Raw genomic sequence first — 23262 nt, 5'->3', positions numbered from 1 at the left:
TAAAATATAACACTAATTAAAGAATATATATGTAGTATATATATATACACTATAAAAATATGATACAAAATTTTTTTAATTTATACTTAATATAATTTATATTTAAATACTATATTAACTATATTAATATAGTATTTAAATATAAAATAAAAAATAAAGCACTGTCAAAAATACCATTGAATTATAGAAGGATAAAAAAGAACATTTAAATAAGCATTCATTTGTGTTTGTTTTATTTATATTTTTAGCTTAAAAACATAACAAAATATGTATAACTAGTATATACAATGAATACGATATAAATATAACACTATACATATCCCATTTTATTTGTTATATATATATATATATATATATATTTTTTTTTGTAAATATATATTTTTTATAAATATAATTTAATATAACAAATTATATATTTTTTTTGTTTTGATGCCCTCAGTGTGAATCTACAATTTTCATAGTCATGAAAATAAAGAAAATTCTTTGAATGAGAAGGTGTGTCCAAAATTTTGGTCTGTACTGTATATATTCCTATTTAAGCAGAAACAGAGGCTGGATTCAAACTTAATAAAACGTAGACATATTTTAAGTAAGTAAAAAAAATAAAAAAATATGGATACCTTCCCTCCAGGACACACCAGCCACAGTACGGATCTCTCTGAGCGACGCACGACTGGCAGTCTAACTTCAGATGGCAGGCCTGTACGGGCACCTTCGTGATCTGCACCACCCCAAAATAATGACACGATTAAAAAAAGTTGCACTCATTAGAGCTCTGATGCATCGAAAGGATGCAATGCAAAACCATTCACAATTCAGCAGATCATAGGTCCCAAAGAGACAATAGTCAAAAAACAATACAAAGTAGTATTTTGAAAAGTAAATAAGTTTATACTGAAACGAACTGATCTAAACGAACCCTGTAAGTTACTCAATTCAAGCGGAATCAATTGCAGAAAATGACAGAGAAGACAACAAACAGCAAAGCATGAAGGATTTCAATACATCACCGCCTTGTAAACACTGCAATTACACCACCGTAAGGTCATAAGCTCAGCAAGACGTACACTATATCAGTGCCTTTAAAAAATACACAGGTATATTTCAGCACCAGCAGGAGCCGTAACAATAAAAGCCGCTGGAACAGTCGCAATCATGCGTTCCCTGAGGTCGAGGCGGTGATAATCAAAGAGACGCTATTTAATACACCGTCTGTGATAAATGACTCCAGCCCCGTACCTTTTTCTCAGTGGTGATGTACAAGTGCGCCTGGGTTTCGTCAAAGAAAAGGTTCTTATTTACATAGCCGCTGGTTTTGTAACCCGGGCCGGGGTTGTAAGCCTCCGGATGGCTTGACAGATGTACCTGGGTAAAGACAGAACAATACACAAAGAGAAACCTGCAATTAAAGAGTCGAGCACAGAACCGGACACATCTGTCATATTCACGGACCACACAAACCCCCTCAGTGTGTCCCACGCAAAACCTGACAACGTGTCAACCCTTAACTAATAGCCTACAAGCCACATAATGACCATAAAACTGTCCGTTTGCAGGAAACTCTAGACTGTTTTTATCCATCTATCGCTCAATTTCATCCGTCTGTCCTACAAATAATCAGCTCTAACAAAGCTTTTTATTGGGATGTACCAATTGGACTCATGTGGAGCGAGAGGTTCATTATTTCTAATACATCGTCTAACGTGTTTAGTTGTGTCTTGCTTCGGTGACAGTAATATCTTTTTCTCTTTCATCCCTCTGTCAGAGATTCGCCACGTTCACCCCTCCAATTCCCTCACCTGCCAAAGCCTAAACTCCAGCTTTGTGACGCGCATGCTAACTCAGGTGTGTGACACCAGCTAGCTAGCTGGTTGTAGCGGTTCACTAATTGGTTGTCTCAGATTTCTGGAGATGCTCGGTTCCTCAACATTTCCTTAACAAGGCCTATTTTTTCGCCATCTTCCTACTGGCTGTCAATTTTTAGGTTATTTTTACACTACGGGAAAGTTAGTTAAAGGGTTACTTCACTCAACAATGAGTATGGTGTCATTTACTTATCTTCATGTTGTTTCCAACCAGTATGACATTTTATTTTTAGGAGAATGAAAGGAGAACTTTTGAATACTGTGCTGGTCGTTCTTTTCCATGTAATAATAAACGAACTGATGCTTTCAAGCTTCAAAAAGACACTAAGTTGTGATACAATTATAAATGTACAGTAGTATGACACTGACAATCAGTTGAACTCCAGAAGTGAATCAGTTTGATTCATTAATGAATCACTTAGAGTAGTTCTGTGAAGTGCATCAAATGATTCGGTGAAAAGATATGACTCAAAAGATTCATTCACATTACTAATACTTCCAGGATGAACAAAGGAGAAGATTTCAACTCAATAATGACTAATATGTTGATCTTTTCCTCACAAAAAACTATTATATGACTCCAGGAGACTTGAGAATATAGTTCATACTGAAAGTCACATGTACAACTTTTATAACAGTTGTTTTTTAATCATTTTAAAGCTTGGTAGCAGTTATTCTCATTCCATATCATTGTATTAAAAACAATTAAAGCGCCTCTATTACATAATTTTGAATATTGCCTTTCATGCAGTGTGTATTATTTGCATAATGCCCATCTTTGCTCTACGTTGGCCGGCTGCGAACAACTTGACCTGGCCTCAAACACAGTAGTTTGCTCATGTGGTTAACATCATGCTGAGAAGCCGCTGTGTCCTACGCTGTGAAAGGAAATTCGTTTTATTTTCACTTCTGAAAGATGAGGCTGCAGAGGTTAAATTCACAGCAGTACAACCCCAATCTTTTTTTGTGTTCCCATTATTTTACTGCCGACTGCTTTTCTAATCTCAGGGAGATCATTGCAGGATTCACAAAACGCTTGCTCTTGAAAGATGAATCAGTTCCCAGTTTATCTGGACCAGCTGGATCCACTGAATCACAGCCTGCAAGTATGATAAATAATAGATGTTTATATTTTCTATCTAGCGCTCCAAATATGAAACTATGGCAATGCGCGTATCGTTTCTGGCCAATTGCAGCAGTGTAGGCTCGTGAAAATTAGGGGTTTAGAGAGACTGAATCTTAGAACTGCTTTGAATGAATCGTTTGAGAAACTTTAAAAACATTGGTGATATTAAATGCATATTTTGACAAAAAATAAAAGCATTTTTTGACCTTTTATGAATGTAAACCTATTGTAGGAGATTCCTAAAACAATATTAAATCACATTCAAATATCATTCTGTAGTGTTATTCTTAAATAACTATAAATACATTCCCACTTATATTCCCACAAAGTGGTGAAGCACTTCAATGCTATGGGCTGTAGCACCTCTGGATGAGGGTTTGTGCACCGTGTGAATGCAGTTTTTTTAATTTAACACCGCTTATCTCACCTTGATCACCTCTCCGCCATTGTGTCCCAGAAAAGCAATGGTGTGATCATTCTCGACAGCCACTGCCACCGCAGTCAGCAGGTTCTGTCTGATGAAGACCGGAATGGCCTTCAAGGCAAACTCCTGTCGACTGGCCAACGGAGATGGGAGAAAATCGGCTCCACACTTATACTGGTTCACAATGTCTTTCTGCAAGATAACAAAGAGTTAAGGGAAACAGACACTAATATAAAAATGAAATCAGAATGTACTATTTATATGCTACTCGCCTTGTCTTAATCTTAAAAAAGTATAAGAATTTGCTCCAACTCTAATACATTTTTTCTACAAGTCTACATTTTTCCTTGCATCTTCTTTCAATGCATCACAGAAGTTAAATGGGTTACAAAAGAACATATTTTGTACATCTCTACCCTTCGGGTTGCTAAATGTTAAGCACATAAAAATGATTAGTTCTTGCTGCAGTTTTACATTAAACTAAAGCATAAAATACAGGTAAGAAAGTATGTTTTCTCCCATATAAAACGTATATGGGACATTATCTTTTGTTGTTTAATAGAGATGTGTCCCTGTGTGTGGGTAAAACCCTTTATTTCCATGTGAATGACAGGTGTCAGTGCAGAAAAAGAAACTACTTTATACAACCCTTGGAAGAGCAAAGTGTTAGGTCCAGAAAAAGCTAAGCATTGCCAGTTGTTAAACTAGCAATAAATACATTTTCCACTTAGTGTTATTGATCAGTGCTGTTACTTACATCGTGTTTGACACACGGATCATCTTTACTGGACGTGTAGGGACTCTCCACAACTAATCTGTCGTCAATCTTGCCATTGTTTGTGTAACAAGCAGTAACGATGGCCAAGAGTTTCTGGTTGATGTTTTTAAGGGGATACATACACAGAGCTGATTCGGTGGCCCCTTCCTCTGAGCTAGCTACCACAAACAGGACTTTATCCCACTCCCGGACATTCCCATACTCCGCGGATTCAGTTATGGCCTGTGCTAGCACTTTCCCCGGTTCGGTCAAATACGCAGCCTGGACTTTGTTGTAGCGATTCTTCGGACCGCAACTAAGCTGAAGCTCCGTGTACGAATAATAGTGATTGTCGTTTTCGCAGAGGCGTGAAACAAAAGTAAAGTTCTTGTTGTCCGTTCCGCCGAGAGTGCGTGAAAAGAGGAAGTAGACGAAGTTGTCGTTTTTGAAGGCAAAGCGGAAGTCATGCAGGTATCTGGGCACAAAGGGAACCGCCTGGACCGTAGACGCCTCGATGATGCTCTCGAACACGACCCAGTCGTGGTAGTTCTGCACGATTCTGGTGCTGATGAGTTTGGAGCTGTCCATGCTTCCGTAGCCCTTCCCGACTAGAAAGACGCTGAACGGTTTATCATCGATTTCAAGCGTGGCCATGACTCCCACCACGGAAACGTGCTCTTCAGTGCTGGTGGCGTAGGTCCGCTCCCCTTTGCTGTCGCTGTAGTATATCTGCTCTTTGACATTGGTGAGGTTGAGCAGAGAGCAGATTCCTCGGTACAAACTCCCACAGACTATCAGTGACCCATTAGCCGAATGAACCAGCAAGAGTTTATTGGTGTTGTTGGTATCTTTCAGGTCCTGGCAAGTAGACACCGGAGGGGTGCATCCCCTCGCATCTTTCTTGGGCCCTGTTTCAGCTCTGGCCTCAAGGTGCAATGAAGAGTTCAACTGATAAATGGCATTGACCGCACCCAGGTAAACGCGACCGGACTGTGGGTCTCTTGCCACGTTATTGATGGGTGTGTCCGTGGAAAACTCCAGTATGGACTCTTCAGAGAAAGCAGTGGTTCCTTGTAGCACCAGTAAGAACGCTGGTAACCAGGTGGCCATTGCTGGAAAAAGAGAAAGAGTCTGAATTAGGATGCAAAGTTCAGTTGTTGGGGTGTTGAATTGCGTGGTCAAGCACATATAAAAGTGAGGTTAATTGGTAGTGCTAGATTAGTAAATCACTATGACACACAGAACACCGCTAGAACATTGTAGCAACCACATAGAACACCCTAGAAACCACCCAAAAACATAAACACCTATTAAAACATCCCAGCCACACCCGAGGAACATACTAGCAACCCCCGGAAACACCACAGAAACTCCCTAGAACAAGTACTCAAAACTTCATAGAACCCCCTTTGAACACCATGACTACCCAAAATATCACAGAAATCCAACCAAACAACTACCCCCACTCAACAACAACAACAACAACTAACACCCACTAAAACATCCTATCAACACCTGATCAACATCTTAACAATCCCTGGAAAGTCCTTAGAGCGACCACTCAGAACATAACATAGAAAGGACCTCTACTGCCCTGAAAGACAGCGGAGACCAGGACAACTAGAGCCCCAGATACAGATCCCCTGTAAAGACCTTGTCTCAGAGGACCACCAGGACAAGACCACAGGAAACAGATGATTCTTCTGCACAATCTGACTTTGCTGCAGTCTGGAATTGAACTACTGGTTTCGTCTGGTCAGAGGAGAACTGGCCCCCCAACTGAGCCTGGTTTCTCCCAAGGTTTTTTTCTCCATTCTTTCACCGATGGAGTTTCGGTTCCTTGCCGCTGTCGCCTCTGGCTTGCTTAGTTGGGGTCACTTCATCTACAGCGATATCATTGACTTGATTGCAAATAAATGCACAGACACTATTTAAACTGAACAGAGATGACATAACTGAATTCAATGATGAACTGCCATTAACTATCATTTTGCATTATTGAGACACTGTTTTCCAAATGAATGTTGTTCAGTGCTTTGACGCAATGTATTTTGTTTAAAGCACTATATAAATAAAGGTGATTGATTGATTGATTGATAACATAAACTCTCTGAAGAATCCCAGCCATTGCTGTAAAAAGTGAACGAACGAACACAATGCTACATCTCTCTGCCCATTCATCCCTTCTGAGAAACATTCTTCATATTAAAAAGCCTGACGGGGCTCAGCCTGGGTGGCTGTTTTATGATGTTAACCTGCCATTCCCTAGAGCTCCATCGAACCATCGAAGTGATAACGCATTCACCCTGAGGGTTGAGTTAATTTCAGCTCTCACATTCATTTACATAAAACCCGTGCCCTTCTATCGGCAATTTTCATCTTTTTTTCACCTTCTCCCTGCTGATCACGAAGCTCATTTATTACAAATTCCATTTCTTCACGTAAATGTAGCTGCCCTTTTTAGTTCATACCCTTAAACATTTCTTTTTAATTTGGAAAGGTGGCTTAAATTGGTTTATGCCATTCGTCCTCTTTTCGGGAATTGGTTTGTTATTCTTTTACTTGGTACTGAGAACGTTTTTGTTCTTGTCTGATGTGTTGCAGCAGTTTAGATTGAAATCAGATGTAGATGCATGCTAAAGTCGCTAAAGTGTGACCAATCATCCAATGAGATCTCTGCAGTTTCTCCTAGACAGAAAAAATTTAGTCTTTTGCTTGTGTCCCCAAATTTCCCTGTAAGAAAATCACAAATTAGGTCTCTGTAAAGTCAAAGTTCTTTCTCCTAAACTGCAGTGAGTTCAAATGAAGACCAAAATTAGTATTTTGCTTATGAGTAAAGCTAATAAATGGATAGATACTCAAGATTTTTCTTGTGTCTACAAGTGTGACTGATCTTTAGTAGAGAAAAATCCCCAAAGAGACTAAATGGAGAGCAAACAGACTTGTTCTTGTTCTGAAAGCATGAATGATCCTCTTTGTAAAGACAAACCACCAATGAGATCTCTGTAATAACTAATAACTGACGAATAATGACAAAAAAAGACCTTTTCTTGTGTTTGAAAGTATGACTGACCCTGTAAATAAGACAAACCTACAGTATAGGAGAAAAAAATCACCAACAAGACTAACTAGAGAGCAAATGGAGACTTTTCCTTATATCTTCTAATCTTCTGCTTCTAATTTTTAGAAGAAATTTCAACAATTTCTCTATACTCAGATTTGAAGTCTCCCATTAAAAGTCAGTTTTGATAAAAACATTTCTCATCAAAAGTCTCCCAAAGCCAAATGATCTGAGCTGTAATCCACATCTACTCTTTCTGTCTGTGGAGAAACATCTAAGATGAAGCTGATACTTTAATGTATCATTTGTGTCTATTATTCTTGGAGAAACATCTGATGCAAAGTTGATGCTCCAATAACTTTCCAGAGCTAAGAAGCACCAATCTGTGAGCGATTGCATTTTCCTCAGAGATTTACTTTGGGACTGGGTTTAGGAGCTCTATGGAAGCAAAGACCACCACAATGCATTTGCCTGCAGGTGCTTGAAAGGATTCATATAATATTTAACCTCTAATTTAGGAAGACAAATAACAGCATTTACTGACAGCGCTAGACCTGAAAGGACATTTCAGCAGCTCTAACTCAATACTGAGCTCATGGACACTAAGGAAATGGGACGTGGACATATAGATCAGTGACAGAGACTTCGGTTAAGAATCACACATATATCATCAGGGATCCAATTACCCTGACATGTGTGTTCGTAATGCAGGACACAAGGTCAAGACACACTGGCCTGTGTCCATTAATTCTGTTATTGCAGTCAGCAGCCTTGGAGAAAACGTAGCCGTCTGTCTCAATTAAGCCAAATGACAAAGCGCAGGATTCAAATGCTAATTTGTTGGGGTGTCGAGTTAGTATAACGGTGAGGTTAATTAGCAGCACTTACTAGAAATGTAGCTCAAGTGGTAGAGCATTGCGTTAGCAAGCGCAAGGTTGTGGGTTCGAATCCCAGGGAACACATGTTAGGAGAAATTGTTATCCTGAATACAACATAAGTCGCTTTGGATAAAAGTGTCTTAAATTAAATGCATTAATTTAGAACAAATATTTTCACTATTGCTCATACAGTACTAACGTAGTGTTTTACAGACATGAATAATACCTCAAACCACATGTGGTTTGTTGAAAAGAGGTGCGCTGTTACTTTTATAAGCAATCAGACATATCATCTCGTTTAAATCACATTAAGCCTTAAAGTTCTGCATAACAAACACAATGGAAACCCATTCCAGCAACCTCTATATTATCATAAAAACCCACCGGAACATCCTAGCAACCTGCACAAATTCACGCTCACGTTCACTAAAACGAAAATGTAAAAAAACAGTTGAAATTATCACATAGCAGAGGAAAACAACACAACAATGATATACTTTTGTGTTCAACCGAAGAAACAAACTCTGACAAGTTTAGAAGAAGTGGAGGGTGAGTAAATGATGGCAATTTTCATTTTTGGGTGAACTACCCCTTTAAATTAGTTCACTGATGAAAACATACCGAGTGTGTTTTGTGTCCATAATCTTACATCGTTAATGCCCTAAAATCTAAGGACATGTGCATACATTATACTTTAGTTTTTTCAAGTACATATACATATAAATACATGATTATACATTATCACATGACACAGTATGTTTTCTCCCTACTGAAGTGCACTCCAAATGATATCTGGAGCAAAGCTGTTTCTGGGCTGAAGGGCAAAAAAATAAAAGGCTCCAATGAACCTCCCTTGTTTAAGCATGATGAAAGACAAAAACCTTTTTATTAAAACATGCAAAGGGTAAACTTTTCCCAGACACAAACTTCTTCGAGAGACAGAGTCTTTAAACTCTGATTAGGCCGACCGAATTCCTGCCTGCTCTTTCTCATTGTACACAGCATGTAGCTTCAAAGATTCATTCGCTTATGCATGCAAGTCGCTCACATCCAACCCCAAAAAACGTCTGCTGCCACACAAATTCCCTCAGATGTGCGGTTATAGGTCATCGTGTGTGGATGACGTCGGATAACAAACTCCTAATTTACCCGAGGACAGATACTGAATTAGCCGAGGGCAAACGTGTCTGATAAATAAAAAGCAAACTAGTAATGTGCTAATGAAGCAAAAACATCTGGAGGAATCCGAGTGGAGAACCGGGAGTGTTAAATTATAACTATACCGAAGAACAGAGGGGTTTACCTCCAGGAGAGAGACCGAGAGAGAGAAAAGAAGACTCATTAGTGTAGGTTTATTATTGCCTGCGAGAGATAATCCTGTTTTCTCCTCAGTCAGGCGAAGGAACAAAACACCTTACAAAACAGGCGGGAAAATAAAGGGCCTTGTTAGATCTCGCAGGCTTTCAGATTCGCCGTGTGCCACTTCAAGGGAAGTCCACATGTGCCTTTCACCTGGGTCCCTGAAGATTACAGCATGCAGTCAGGTTCGAGCTTTCAGGCGCGCAAAAAGCTACATCTCAAACAAAAACATTCTGTAATGACTGCAAAAACATACAGAAATAATGGTAAATTCTGAAAGACTGAAAGAGGGAAAATATACAGTATATGTGCTAATGTTAGTTAGGGTCAGGTATTTAGGGGTTTGAACAGAACTTGTTTGTTCATTAAAGATGGCAAAATTGTAAGAGTTGTAGACTGGCAGGTAGTGCACATTGTTCAACATGCTGAATAAAGGAAACAAGACACAAAATAAAAAAGAACTGAAATAAATCTGAATTAAAAAGGGAAAGAAAAAATGAATGACAAAGTAATGAAAATTGACAAAATAATATAATTTTCCATGTCTGAATAAATGCAAAGGACCCCAATAATAATAATATTAATAAAATAAATAAATAATAATAGTAGTAATTTAACAGTCTGATTCCCAATAATATCCATACAGAAAAAAAAAAATCATAATTAATAATTATATAATGGGAAATTCCCAGTCTACAAAAAGCCTGTAAAAGCCTCTTTAACTGAATGAATAATAATCTGAATTTAAGTATTGTAAATTAATAATAAAAGATAAATAAAGGTGAATAATGGCAAAGGCTAAATAAATAAATAAAACAAGTGAATGATTATATAATGGATATAATTCATAATGGAATATTTTCACTGGTTGTGTCTGTGTGTGTATATACATAAATATATATATATATAAATACACACACACACACACACACACACACACATATAATAACAAAAAGAGAAAATACACATAAATGCTAACGCTAGTCAGGGTCAGGTATTTATCCTTTAGCACTGGATAGTATAAAACAATAAATAATCTGTAAATAATTTTTGACGTATTTCTACAGAAAGTGTGTTTTCAGTATACAAGCATTTAGATGTCAGCCTCAAAGCCTACAGACAAGATTTCATGGACTTTTAATAAATGGAAAAAGAGAATGACTTCTACACTTCTTATCAAGAGAGAATGAAGAGCACAATAAATAAAAGAAATCACCGGGCTGAATTTGGTCAGCGGGGAGTCTGCGGCTCCTGTGAGCCCGACACCTCTGAAAGTTCCTGTCACAGACGCCATTGAATTTCCATATGAGTGATTATCCCGCCCGCCTCTTCATTTATTTTCATTTGATGGAGCGCGAAGCGGTTGGCTGTGGTGACCGGGCCGGCGGTAAGAGCAATTAACAAACAGGCCGGAGGACTAGAGCGTGGCAGGACAGCGCCTCTGCGGTGTGTGTGCTGTGACCGTCCACGTTTGGCCTCATCTGAGCGTTTATTGTTCACCACCAGATGTGCTCCCTCACAAACACACATCTGTCTGCATGTTGGGACTGGATCCAGCACTTACTGGTCCTCTTTGCACCTTCTGGAACGCATGGAGTGTGTGGACGGTGGACACAGCTGGCCCAGGCCAAACAAGATTAAATATGGAACGGTGGTTAGAAATTCTCCACCAATCCCATTCGATTATCCATCTATCCTTTCCTCTGTGCCTTTCTCTCTCTCGTGACGATTTCTCATTTGTTTTCCCCTTATTTTCCAGTCAGACACTTGGAACTCTTATGACGCCTCAGTGAATCTATTACACACCTTATTGTCTCTAACTTTGCATCTTTTAAGTCGGTGGAACCGTGAAGCTTGATTCTTCTTCTGTGCCTCCATTTCACGGAGAACCAAGAGGAGTTTCTTTCATTTTTGGCCTTTTGGATCGATTTATTAATGCTACGACGTTGTGAAATTCTGTCTTAATAAAAACTTAAGTAGTTTGGTCATTGCTAAATCTGAATAAATAAAATAAAATAAAGTGAATAAAATAAAAATACATAAATACATACATACATAAAAATTATTAATGAAATTAGAAAACAAAAAACTAAATGAAATAATTTCCCAGTCTGAAAAAAAAAGCCAAAAAATAAAAAATACGGCCATTTGATTTCTTAATCATTACTTAATTTTCATCTCAAATGAGCATTTTTATCAGGCTCGTAAATTATGTTCATTTATTTCACTTTAATGGCATAGAAAGGGACCTATACATAGCCACTAAAGCCAAATGAATGAACTTAAACATAGGAGCCTGAAAAAAATGCTAATAATAATAATGAAATGACAAAAAAAAGGTAATTTCTCAGTTGAAAGTAGAAAAAAAAGAAAAGAAAACAATTATTTAAAAAATTTAACGATAAAACAATGAAAATATGACATAATAGTAATTACCAAGTCTGAAAAAAGTCATCAAAAAGTGTGTTTGTGTGTGTGTGTGTGTGTCTGTATATGACATAGAGAGTAACACATTATTGCAGGTGTCTGAATTTTACCTGCCAGCATTTAAAAAGAAGAGTGCTTTAAGTTTGAGTATATTGAGTGTATTGTGAAAATACCCCCCAAAAAAGTAAAAGTTGAACAGCACTTACTAAAACATGCACTGATGAGGTCAATGTGGCACACATTACTAACTGTCCAAAACAATTACTGTCCTATATTGAATATTGTAGGCACAGTACACAAAACTTTCCATTCCAAATATAGCTGCAGGAAAGAGAAAAGAGGGCGAGTGTAAAATCAGGGTCAAAGGTCAGAGACGAGTAGTGACTGAGCTCTAGATGTGTGCATGTGTGTGTTTGTAGACCCTTCCAAACGTCAGATCGTGCCTGTAACACCTGTGCGCTTCGAACCACCATCAGCATCTTCAGGCGCAATGTCAACACGACGAGAGAAAAATCAATCGAATTCTCCTCGCACCGGCTGCTAAATAAATAAAGCCAATAAAAGCTTTGCAGGTCACTGACAGTGATGCACACCGCTGCTCTGCTGGGACTCCAGGACCACGAGTGTGTCTATTATACCCCATAATAACAGCAAACACTCACAGATGTTTCATTTTTCTTTTAAAGTCAGATTCATAATAGCGAGAATAATAATAACAGCAGGGGGATTTGTTCTTGTACGCTGAGAAAACGGCAAAACGTGATCTGTTTTAATCAGGGTCTATGTCTTTTCCACTCGAAATATGATTTTTGTGTTGTAGAGAGTGTTTTATGCAGTGGAGAGTGCTTGTGCTCATTCTGGTTTCGGAGTCTCCGACAGCACACAACGCTCAGCGCTCCCGAGCTGTCAGTCAAAGAGCCGCTGGGTAACTGCAACACAAACATAATTATCAGGCAGTGATGCTTCTGCATTACAGAGCCACCCAAACTCAGCAAATCCCCCGGTCTCTACACACTAATGAGAGCCTTTAACCAGCACTGACACACACACACACAGAGAGAGAGAGAGAGAGAGAGAGAGTAATACAATACTGCAGGACAATTCTGAGCTGTTTGAATTATAACTACCAGCATTAAAAAAAGAAGAGTGTTTTGACTATTTTAATGGATTGTGTGTTACAGGTCTAAAGGACTGACAATATTGCACTATTCATTAAAAAAAAAATAATAGACAGTAATGTAGATAGATAGATAGAAACAGTCAGATAGATAGATAGAAACAGTCAGCTAGATAGATAAATAGATAGATAGATATAAACAGTTCGGAGAGAGTCGGTGCACCGAGAGCGGCGGCTGATTAACTCCGTGGAGACAGGCCTGACCTTTCCTTAAGATCAACATACACACGTCTGCGCTTTCACCACATCCTTCTCCACCAAATGTCACCGCTGTAAATGAGCGGAGACACCCGCCAGTCCCCTCACCCGCCGTCCGGCCTCCTTTCTGTCCCTTCAGCACTTCTGAAAGTCTCCGGCCGAACAGCACATACTCCAACAAAAGAGCCTCTACACAAAGAGGTCAGAAATAGCGCTGCACGCTCTCCTCTCATGCTAAGGTGATACTCGCTGTGTTTTTGCACAGGCCAGCAGTTATCACATGCATTTATCTCTCACACACCTGGTTGGGTCCAGCGCAGGTGTCATGAGGACAGTGGCTACCGGTCACACCTGACCCCGCTTGTCACCCTGTGGTCAATGGATCTAAAAATAGCTCTTCTGTTAGAAACCAGTGCCATGCATCCAAACAGACTGACATCTGATCCTTAATTATATTTCTCTCCTGCTTTGGTGCTGGTGGGACTCATATCGCATTAGTTATCCCTCTCTCTGTCCATCTCTCTGTTGATCTCGTGTGTGATAGCAGCGACTGACATGCAGACGTGTCGGATAATTAGGTTCTGGAATCAGGGAGATGATCAGGGAGCTGTCAATCACAGCAGCCGGCCGGGGGGCGGTCAGGAACCATTCAGAGAGCCAGCCATTCAGCATTCAATAACGCCTTTAAAAGGCTGATGTTTTACACCAGATGTTCCTGATTTGCCAAGAATAAATCTTGTCAGACACTTTCATGATCTGATTTTAACTCCAGCTCTCAAACTCTTACTTTCTTGCAAGAAAAATAAAATACCATCTCAGATAATAATGTTATCATATATCAAAACAAGCTAGGATTCTATTTACATTACAGATTCGAGAATAAAATTAAAAATGCATATCTGTAAAAACAAGATAATTATTTGTTATTAGATTGTTTATGCTTTTTGATTCTCGTTAGATAGATTTTCCATTATAATAAATTAAGTCGTCAACACTGCACACTTAGTATTAAGATGCTTCTGGTTACCTTGCCAAACTGTTTTCTTTCAAATATTATTTTTTAGAAAATATAATTTAAATATATTTATACCACGGTCAGTCTGAATAATCAATTCTGATTGGCTGGCAGGTATGCATAAAAAAAAATAATAATAATGCACTACATGGAGGCAAAGAACCACCAATTTAAAGTTTACTGTCTGGGATTTGTTGTGTCAATCCACTGTAGACAGAATCGTGATTATAATGGATTCTGCTGTCTATAGTCGTGTTGTGCCGCTTGAGTCCGGTGTAAACATGGGCTAAAATTAGCAAAGAGCTCCAGATCGCATCAGTGAAACACTGTTTGTTTGTTTGTTTGCTTTACTTTGCTACAGATTCATTTTTAAATAAGACAGTATGCAGGCTTTCCAGAGAGACAGAGAGTAAACGAGGATGCAGTGCTGAGTCTGACTAGAGTAGATATAACAGTAATCTTGAAACACGTAAGTGTGAGTAAAATTGCTTTTACCACTATTGCATTGTGTTTTTCAGACCATTTGATATATACCCCGCCTATAAAAACAGAATGTTCTGCAGAGAGGCTTAAAAAACAGGATATAAAATAGCCTACTACTTATAAATCATGTTTTTTTAATGTAGAAATCACAATAACATTATATGTGAACATCAGAGAACATTCTAAAATAATAAATAATGCAGTACATGATCCCTTTAAATAATTCAGTATATAATAATTTTAGATTGTGTTCCTGAATGAATCAGCATTTTTAACAAATGGAGTGAATGAATTAATCATTCACTGACAATGACCTACTCATAAAGACATTTACTGTCACCTACTGCCAGTTTTTATTTAGAACATCCTAAACCCCTAATATATATATATATATATATATATATATATATATATATATATATATATATATATTAGTGGTGGGCATAGATTAATTTTTTTAATCTAGATTAATCTCACTGTGATCTTGAAATTAATCTAGATTAATCTAGATTAAAATGGCTCATTCGAATTCTGCCGAAGGCGTTCAGAATATGTGTGTTACCCTAATAAAATTGACAAACAGTAAGTCTTTGAGAAGGGGTTTATCAAGCTAGGTGGTGCATTAGAAAAGGGGCTCATCTCCTGTTTCCAAAATGCATCACAAACTGCTTGAAAAAGCTGTAAACTAATTCCACATTGCACAAGGTGCAAACAACATTACTCCTGTTTCACACCAATGTTTAAGTTTTTTTCAAGTTTGTAGGTGTCAAGGTACAGAAACCAAATAATTAAATGTAAAATAGCACTGGATAATCTCCAATGTAAAAATGAGAAATACAATCAAACCTACATTTATTCAGACACATATTCGCAGAAGAGAGCTCTGTTTAGTGTCGCTGTCCGTGATACGCGTCTCTCTCTCTCTCTCTCTCTCTCGTGCGCACCGAACACCAGTAACCAGCTACTCCGTTCAGCTTTTCCGCGTCTTGTGTTTGGATGCTTTAATGTTTAAATCGACAAGTGGTAAGGCGTAAAAACATGTGAAAAAGATAAGCTTTCGTGACGATGCGCAGCAGTGGCCCGTCAACTGTCCTGAGCATGTTTTTAGGCTGGCCTCAGCCAGTCGGTTATATCAAGGTGAAAGTCATCATAGCTTGCTTAGTATAGACCCAGCTCCCAACCCAAATTTGAGAATAGATTAACAGCGATATTTTTTTATCGCCCGATAAGAGTCTCGCGTTAACGCAGCATGTTAACGCCGATAACGGCTCACCACTAATATATATATGTTCATTTAGGTAGGGGCTCCTTTTGCTTTAATTACTGCCTCAATTCGGCGTGGCATGGAGGTGATCAGTTTGTGGCACTGCTGAGGTGGTCTGGAAGTCCAGGTGTTTGTGACAGTGGCCTAGGGGGCTTCAGCATCAGCTTATCTGCATTGTTTCTCATTTTCCTCTTGACACTTGACACTTCAAGCAACTTGGGCTATGAGCTTCTCCACCCTCTCTCCAGACCTTGGTTTCCAAATGAAAAACAAAACTTGATCTTATCTGAAAAGAGGACTTTGGACCATTGGGCAACAGTCCAGTTCCTCTCCTTAGCCCAGGTAAGACGACTCTGATGTTGTCTGTGGTTCAGCAAATTCCTTGACACGTCTTTGTGTTTTGGCTCTTGATGCCTTGACCCCAGCCTCAGTCCATTCCTTGTGAAGTTCACTCAAATTCTTGAATCAATTTTGCTTGACAATCCTCATAAGACTGCGGTTCTCTCGGTTGGTTGTGCATCTTTTTCTTCCACACTTTTTCCTTCCACTCAACTTTCTGTTAACATGCTTGGATACAGCACTCTGTGAACAGCCAGCTTCTTTGGCAATGAATGTTTGTGGCTTACCGTCCTTGTGAAGGGTGTCAATGATTGTCTTCTAGACAACTGTCAGATCAGCAGTCTTCCCCATGATTGTGTAGCCTAGTGAATCATACTGAGAGACCATTTTGAATGCTCAGGAAACCTTTGCAGGTGTTTTGAGTTGATTAGCTGACTGCCATGTCACCATATTCTAATTTGTTATGAACTACTTCAGATAGTGTGCATTGAATTTATTTAATACACGCGTTTCACAAACCACAACATTCTAATTTAGTGAGATGCATCTGTATATATATATATTATACATTTTATCTCAATAAATGTTTTTTTTAATCAAATACAAGTAATTGAAAAAGTTAATTCCTTTAAAAATGCTACTGTATCTTTAGGGACCTGTAATGAACCATTATATGATTGGCTAAATAAAGTTGTGACTTCATTGAGGATTTCTGAATGAAATCAGATTCAAGTGATAAAGTGACTTCAGTGTGAGTTGTGCTTAATTGTATAGATATGGAAGTTTTTGGTTAGCGAAATTTCGCTAATCTGACCAACCACACATTAATGATGGGGGTTAACAAGTGGTGAACTGCGGAGGTGTTTTACTGCTCTTTCAACTCAAAAACAGCTACAAAATCCTATCTTTCATGATATATTTCCTTCAAAGGAAGAAAAGTCTTAAGGATGTGATAGAAGACGGATTTCAAACGACTTTCACAAATGAAATTTCAGAAACTAAAGCCATGTAAGATGTACCTGAGAACTCTCCTTATTGTGTTTGAATTTCCCACATGACTAAACAGAAACACAGATATGATCACACACACATTCATGCTATCCTGTCATATCTGGCCTAGAAGGAAATGCTGTAGGGCTCAGATGGGTTTGGGCAACATCAAAGCCAGGCTTTAGCCCACATGGTACTGTTAAAATCTCTTTCGCTGGCTCTTGATGCTCATCCTCGCCTCAGATAACCACTGGTCACTCACTCTCGTTCCTGAGTATTTATCTCTGCGGCCTTCTGCTGATAATTAAAGCACACAAACTTGACCGTGATTAGCACCTGTGGCATTGGACGTCTCATCCAAACTCGAAGTCTGTCCCCAGCCCACTTCCAAAACCATCACACACTAAGCTTCAGGGTGAGTGCCACATCTGAGGCCATGCTGCACAAACATGCATTTTCAATTTGGCGGAAAAGGTCCAAATGGAAACTGATGATTCAATCCCTAAATGGAGTTCTAGATGGAGTTGAATTGTGCTATCTGTGTCTTGCTCTGCTGAGTGAAGCCAATTTCTCTGCTCCTCTGGAGTCATGAGGAGACGTCTGATTTACGGAGAGGACACAAACATGTATAGGTGTTTCTTCAACTTTGGACACTTGTGTCACAGGGGTGAATAGATTTTAATATAATAAAACAATAAAAAAAGTAACATGCTATCATTCTTTGGTAAATAAGTACTACTGTTCACATTGAAAGAGGAAAATCCTTTACAAATGCTACTGTATCTTCTGTATCCCATGAGGAACAATTCTACTCATTCGCTGCTATAGGAGTGGAAGGACTGTATAAAATTGTCAAATCCTCAAACCAACAAAATGTATGTTAGACACTATTCCATTTTAAGATGGTAAAAGAGGTGCTTCCAGAATTTAGATCCTCTTCTAACTATCATTAATTCATCACTGCCATAAGGATATACCCCAGTATTTTTCAAACTGGGGGTTATTGGGTCTCTTATTTAAAAAAATACAGCTTGATCCTAGAGAATGAGTTAATTATAGACCAATATCAAATGTCACTTTTCTGTCAAAAATATTTGAAAAGGCATCATCCTCTCACCTATGTTTCCTCTTACAGAGAAATGGTATCTGTGAGGATTTCCACAGGATTTTGATTGTATTATTATACTGAGACTGCTCTTATCAGAGAAATTACCTGTTCTTATTATATGATCGTGGTTGTATTTCTCCATTTAGTGCTACCTGATCTTAGTTCTGCGCTTGACACTATCGAACACAGCATTCTTTTGCATAGACTACAAAAATTATGTTGGCATTAGTGGAATAGCATTGGCATGGTTCAAATCTTACTTATCTGACCATCATCAATTCATAGCAGTGAATGAAGATTATATCATATCATATTAATCACAAGTACAGTATGGAGTACCACAAGGCTCAGTACTAGGACAGCTATTTTTCACGCTTTACATGTTACCCTTGAGAGATATCATCAGTAAACATGGTGTAAGCTTTCAATATTATGCTGATGATACTAAGCTCTATATTTCTTCACCGCTTGATGATACATATCAAACTATAGGAATGCATAGTTGACTAGTAATTTCCTACTGCTAAATTCTGGAAAACACACACACACACACACACACGCACATGCACAAACACACAGAAAAAAAAATAGTGGTGTTAATTATTAGACCAAAAACCTCTGCATGTAATAACCTAGAGCACCGTCTAACACTTGGCTGCTCTATCTATAATTCATAATCAGTTAGGAACTTAAGTGTGAACTTAAGTTCCTAACTTGAAAACCATGTTTCTAACATTTATAAAACCAAATTTTCCATGTTAAAAATATATCTAAATTACAACCTATGCTCTAAATGTCAAATGCATTAATTCAAGAGACATTAATTCATGCATTCATGACCTCAAGGTTAGGTTATTGTAATACTATATAATATAGGTGTAATGTATTTGTAAAAGTCACAAAATGAGGAAATAAACTGTTTAACACTGTCTGAATGAAGGTGTGAAAAATGTGTTTTAAGAGAGTTTACTTTCTCAAAGTCCACAGGGACACAAGTGCTCATAGTTGAAGAAACAGAGTTTCCTCTGACACCGATCACATGAGACTCCTTGCTAATGCTAAATGAAGCTCTATGCTAATGGAATTTCCCCTGGCTTCTCTGCCACTTGTTTTAAACGTGACCGATAAATATTCAAACACATTTTCCCCACCGCCATCAATTAAGCACAAGACAGTTTTGTTCTGCAGCAGGGAATAATTTGGGTTTGGTTCCAGTGAGAACGTCCTGAAGTTTTGAAGGATGATGCATCATGTGGCAGACAGGGGGCATCGTTCAGACAACAGGATTGATGTCACACCTACTCAGGGCCAGCGCCAAGGGGGGCATTTGCAAACGAGTTACTGTGCCACCCTTCCCCTCCTTGCTGAATCAATTTCGAAAGTGAAAGTAAACAGCAAACAGCACGCATAGTAAAGTGATTGTACGTTTTTGTGCGCATCAGCCACTGCACTCGACTACAGATTGCACGCTCCCCTCCCGATACACCACCTTCATTATTTTGATATATTTTAATATATTCTCCATCTATATTTAAAGCAAAAACATAAATTAACAATTCAATTTTTTATAGAATTTTATACAAATCACAAAGTCTATAATCACATAAAATAATGTTCTATATATCTTTTATAAATATACATATATACACACACACATATATTTACATGAAACATCAGATTTTTTTTGTAAATTAGGGAAAAAAAATCATTAATAATACATGTTACATAATTTTTTATATTCACTGATAACATTTTATTTTACATTTAATATATATATATATATATATATATATATATATATATATATATTATATATATATAATCTAATAGCTGCAGTGGATACGTTAAATAAACAGAGATCGAAGACACTTACTTCCAAGGCAAAAATTGCTTTAATTGATGCTTGACATAAGAGTGAGGTGTCTGTCTGTTCAACCTCCACGACTCTGAAACAGAGAGAGAGAGAGAGAGAGAGAGAGAGAGAGAATGAGGTGTGTGTAACAAATTCAGATAAATCACATGGCTCCTGTAATCTTCTCTTTCATTCAAGTCGTCATTCTCTCTTCTATAGACCTGTTTAATCCGTAATGAAGCCCGGTTAGGGAGAGAATCAATGTAAGTACCCATATTAGGGGATTTCAGAGGCGTAAATAAGTTAGAGGCTGGCAGTAAAGGGCGGGGTGAGGCTTTGAAATTTTAATGTGCTGTGGGGAGCTGGTAGACCAGCTTTCTCCGGAGGGGCTTTAGCATTAGCTAGCATCAGAGAAACACCCGGATGAGGATCTCCAACCCCAAAAGAGCTGCGAGGGAGTTCTCTGGAAATCACACACAAATGTTAAAACGACAGACCTATGCACTGGGAGATTTCCTCTGTACTAAACACACACGCAGGCTGAGCTCGAAACCTGCAGTTCATTTATATAGATTAATAATTATTTTTAAATGATGGATGGTTGGATAATTCTTGTGTGAGAAACATTACAATTACTGTTTAATCATTTCACGCCTTCCACATTCTATTTCCATGACAAACCTGTTGCTCTCTGTGTACAACACTCATAACAGCGTTTCAGTTAGTATGTTGTCTTAGGAGGCAGTTGTCTGTGTAGCTCACTAGGTTTTGAAACACAGCCAAAGATCTCCATCCTTACAACAACAAACAGCAGCAAAATGCTAAGAAGGATAAATGTTCTTTTGCAGATGCTAAATCCACTAATTGCTCTTCGCTAAATGTACTTGTTACTACTGCTGGTCATGCTACACCCCTTTAATTATTCACACCTAAGCCTAATTAGTCATATTGGTGCAACCAGAGGCGAACACAACCTCCATCAGAGGCAAATCTAAGCTCAAACGCTTTGCTAGATGTGTGGGGTTCCAGCGAGCGTCACGGCGTTCAGCCGCTAGCATCACACTGCGTTTGAGCTACAACTTTGTCGGCCTGTAATCAGCATGAGCGAAAAGTTTTAGCTCAAAGCTCAGATGAAATATAAGATCTAATTAAGCGGCGAGCAGAAGTGCTGATGTAGGACAAGTTATAACCTTTCATATCCTGATGAATATGGATTTCAGGGCACGGAGGAGGCCAGCGTACTTAAGAAGACTTTATAAATATCAGCCGTGACCAGTGCACACAACCTCTGAACGTGAACCTCCAGTCCGAAGCTCATCCCAGAGAATAAGACACTCGAGACAGTAGACTTTAATAAATACAGCTGATTCGACATGCACAATTAACACGTGTGTTGCACCTGAGACATTTGTGCCTCATTCATTGGATCATCATCTGCCTCCGATATTCTAGAAGAGTCTGTCAAGGAGCTCTGAAAGATCTCGATTAAGCATATTACAATATATAATAATATGTATATGTATGTAAGTTATATAATAACATACATATATAATTCAACTATAAAACTTCTATATATTATTTAATAAATAAAATATTAATATATAATTATAATTATTGAACATATAATTGATTATATAATATATACAAATATATTAGTAATACAGTAATATTCCAAATAAATAAGAAATGTCTTTAGCAAAATATTATAGATTGTTTATATATACATATAATAATACATATAAATATATAAACATAATTTTATAATTGTTGCATAATAAGTACAAAAATAATTTTATAATTTATAATTAATTATATACTATCTCTAGAATCATGTAATAAGAAAAATATAATACAATTTATAATTTATAATTATTATAATATATGAATGATAAATAATATATGTTATTGTGCTATTTGAAAGATATAATAATATAAAATAACAATAACATAATTAATTGTTAATATATAATTATAAATATACAATTATACATTCAATTCTGCTAGTAATACACATAAATATTACAATGAAACCTTAACTACTGTTGCTAGCAAAATAGTATATGTTGTTTATACACACACAAACATTATTTTAAAATTATTACATTTTTTATGTAGAATTATATATTAAACTGATTATACATGTTATTGTGTTCTTTCATATTATAATATGATAGGACCTCCTTTAATTAATTAATTTTACTATATGTAAATTTGGAAGAACTTTAATATACATGTAATATGTAATGTAATAATGTAAATTATTATTATCTATTTTTTTGTAGTAGAAGTAATTATATATTATTATTTCATATTTTAAATATTATGATTAAATCAAGTATGTACTGTTATAGTTACAGGGTCAGTAGCAAACCAGACGAAGACAACTAGCGAAACCTTGACCCTGAACATTAACAGATTTAGCAATGAATCATGGGTAATGTTCAGTCCGGATCATCAGATGCAGATTAAGAGCTCTTCGGGAGATTCTGCAGTGAGTAAAAGCCCAACAGGAAGGTTTGTTGTGTGTCAGACTGATCTTTTCACTATCTGAACCGAGCACAGTGTCCAGACATGACCAAACAAACTTAAACTGGCATGTCCTGCTGCACAGTTTCTAATTATGGGGATGAAAAATGGCTGGCACTGATTGTGCCGTGATCGATCGTAACCTATAAATCTTCTGCCCTACATACAGCAGTGTAATGGGGTTAAAAGATCTGGTTTCCCCTCAACCAGTCTGGCTCTAAGTGCTTGATTCAACACTGAAGCAGTTCTTCAAGATTGATCTAGCGTAAAATAAAAGATACAATGATTCAACTCTATTTTTTGATGCCTTTAGCATGCAATATAAGGATTTCAAGACATTGAGTCTTGTTTATGCTTGGGTTAAACATCAATCTAACACAATTGAGTGAGGTTTATGCTTAGAATTAAGAAAC

General features: G+C 37.6%; 1 pseudogene; it reads right to left on the bottom strand.

The window, feature by feature from the left end:
* LOC113083549 (plexin-B2-like) overlaps window positions 1-23262 on the bottom strand; it is a 120128-nt pseudogene that overhangs the window by 9614 nt on the left and 87252 nt on the right.

This window comes from Carassius auratus, unplaced genomic scaffold (assembly GCF_003368295.1).
Source record: "Carassius auratus strain Wakin unplaced genomic scaffold, ASM336829v1 scaf_tig00038805, whole genome shotgun sequence".
Taxonomy (NCBI): domain Eukaryota; kingdom Metazoa; phylum Chordata; class Actinopteri; order Cypriniformes; family Cyprinidae; genus Carassius; species Carassius auratus.
The sequence above is the reverse complement of the archived record's forward strand: the minus strand, read 5'-3'. Positions and strand labels throughout refer to the sequence as shown.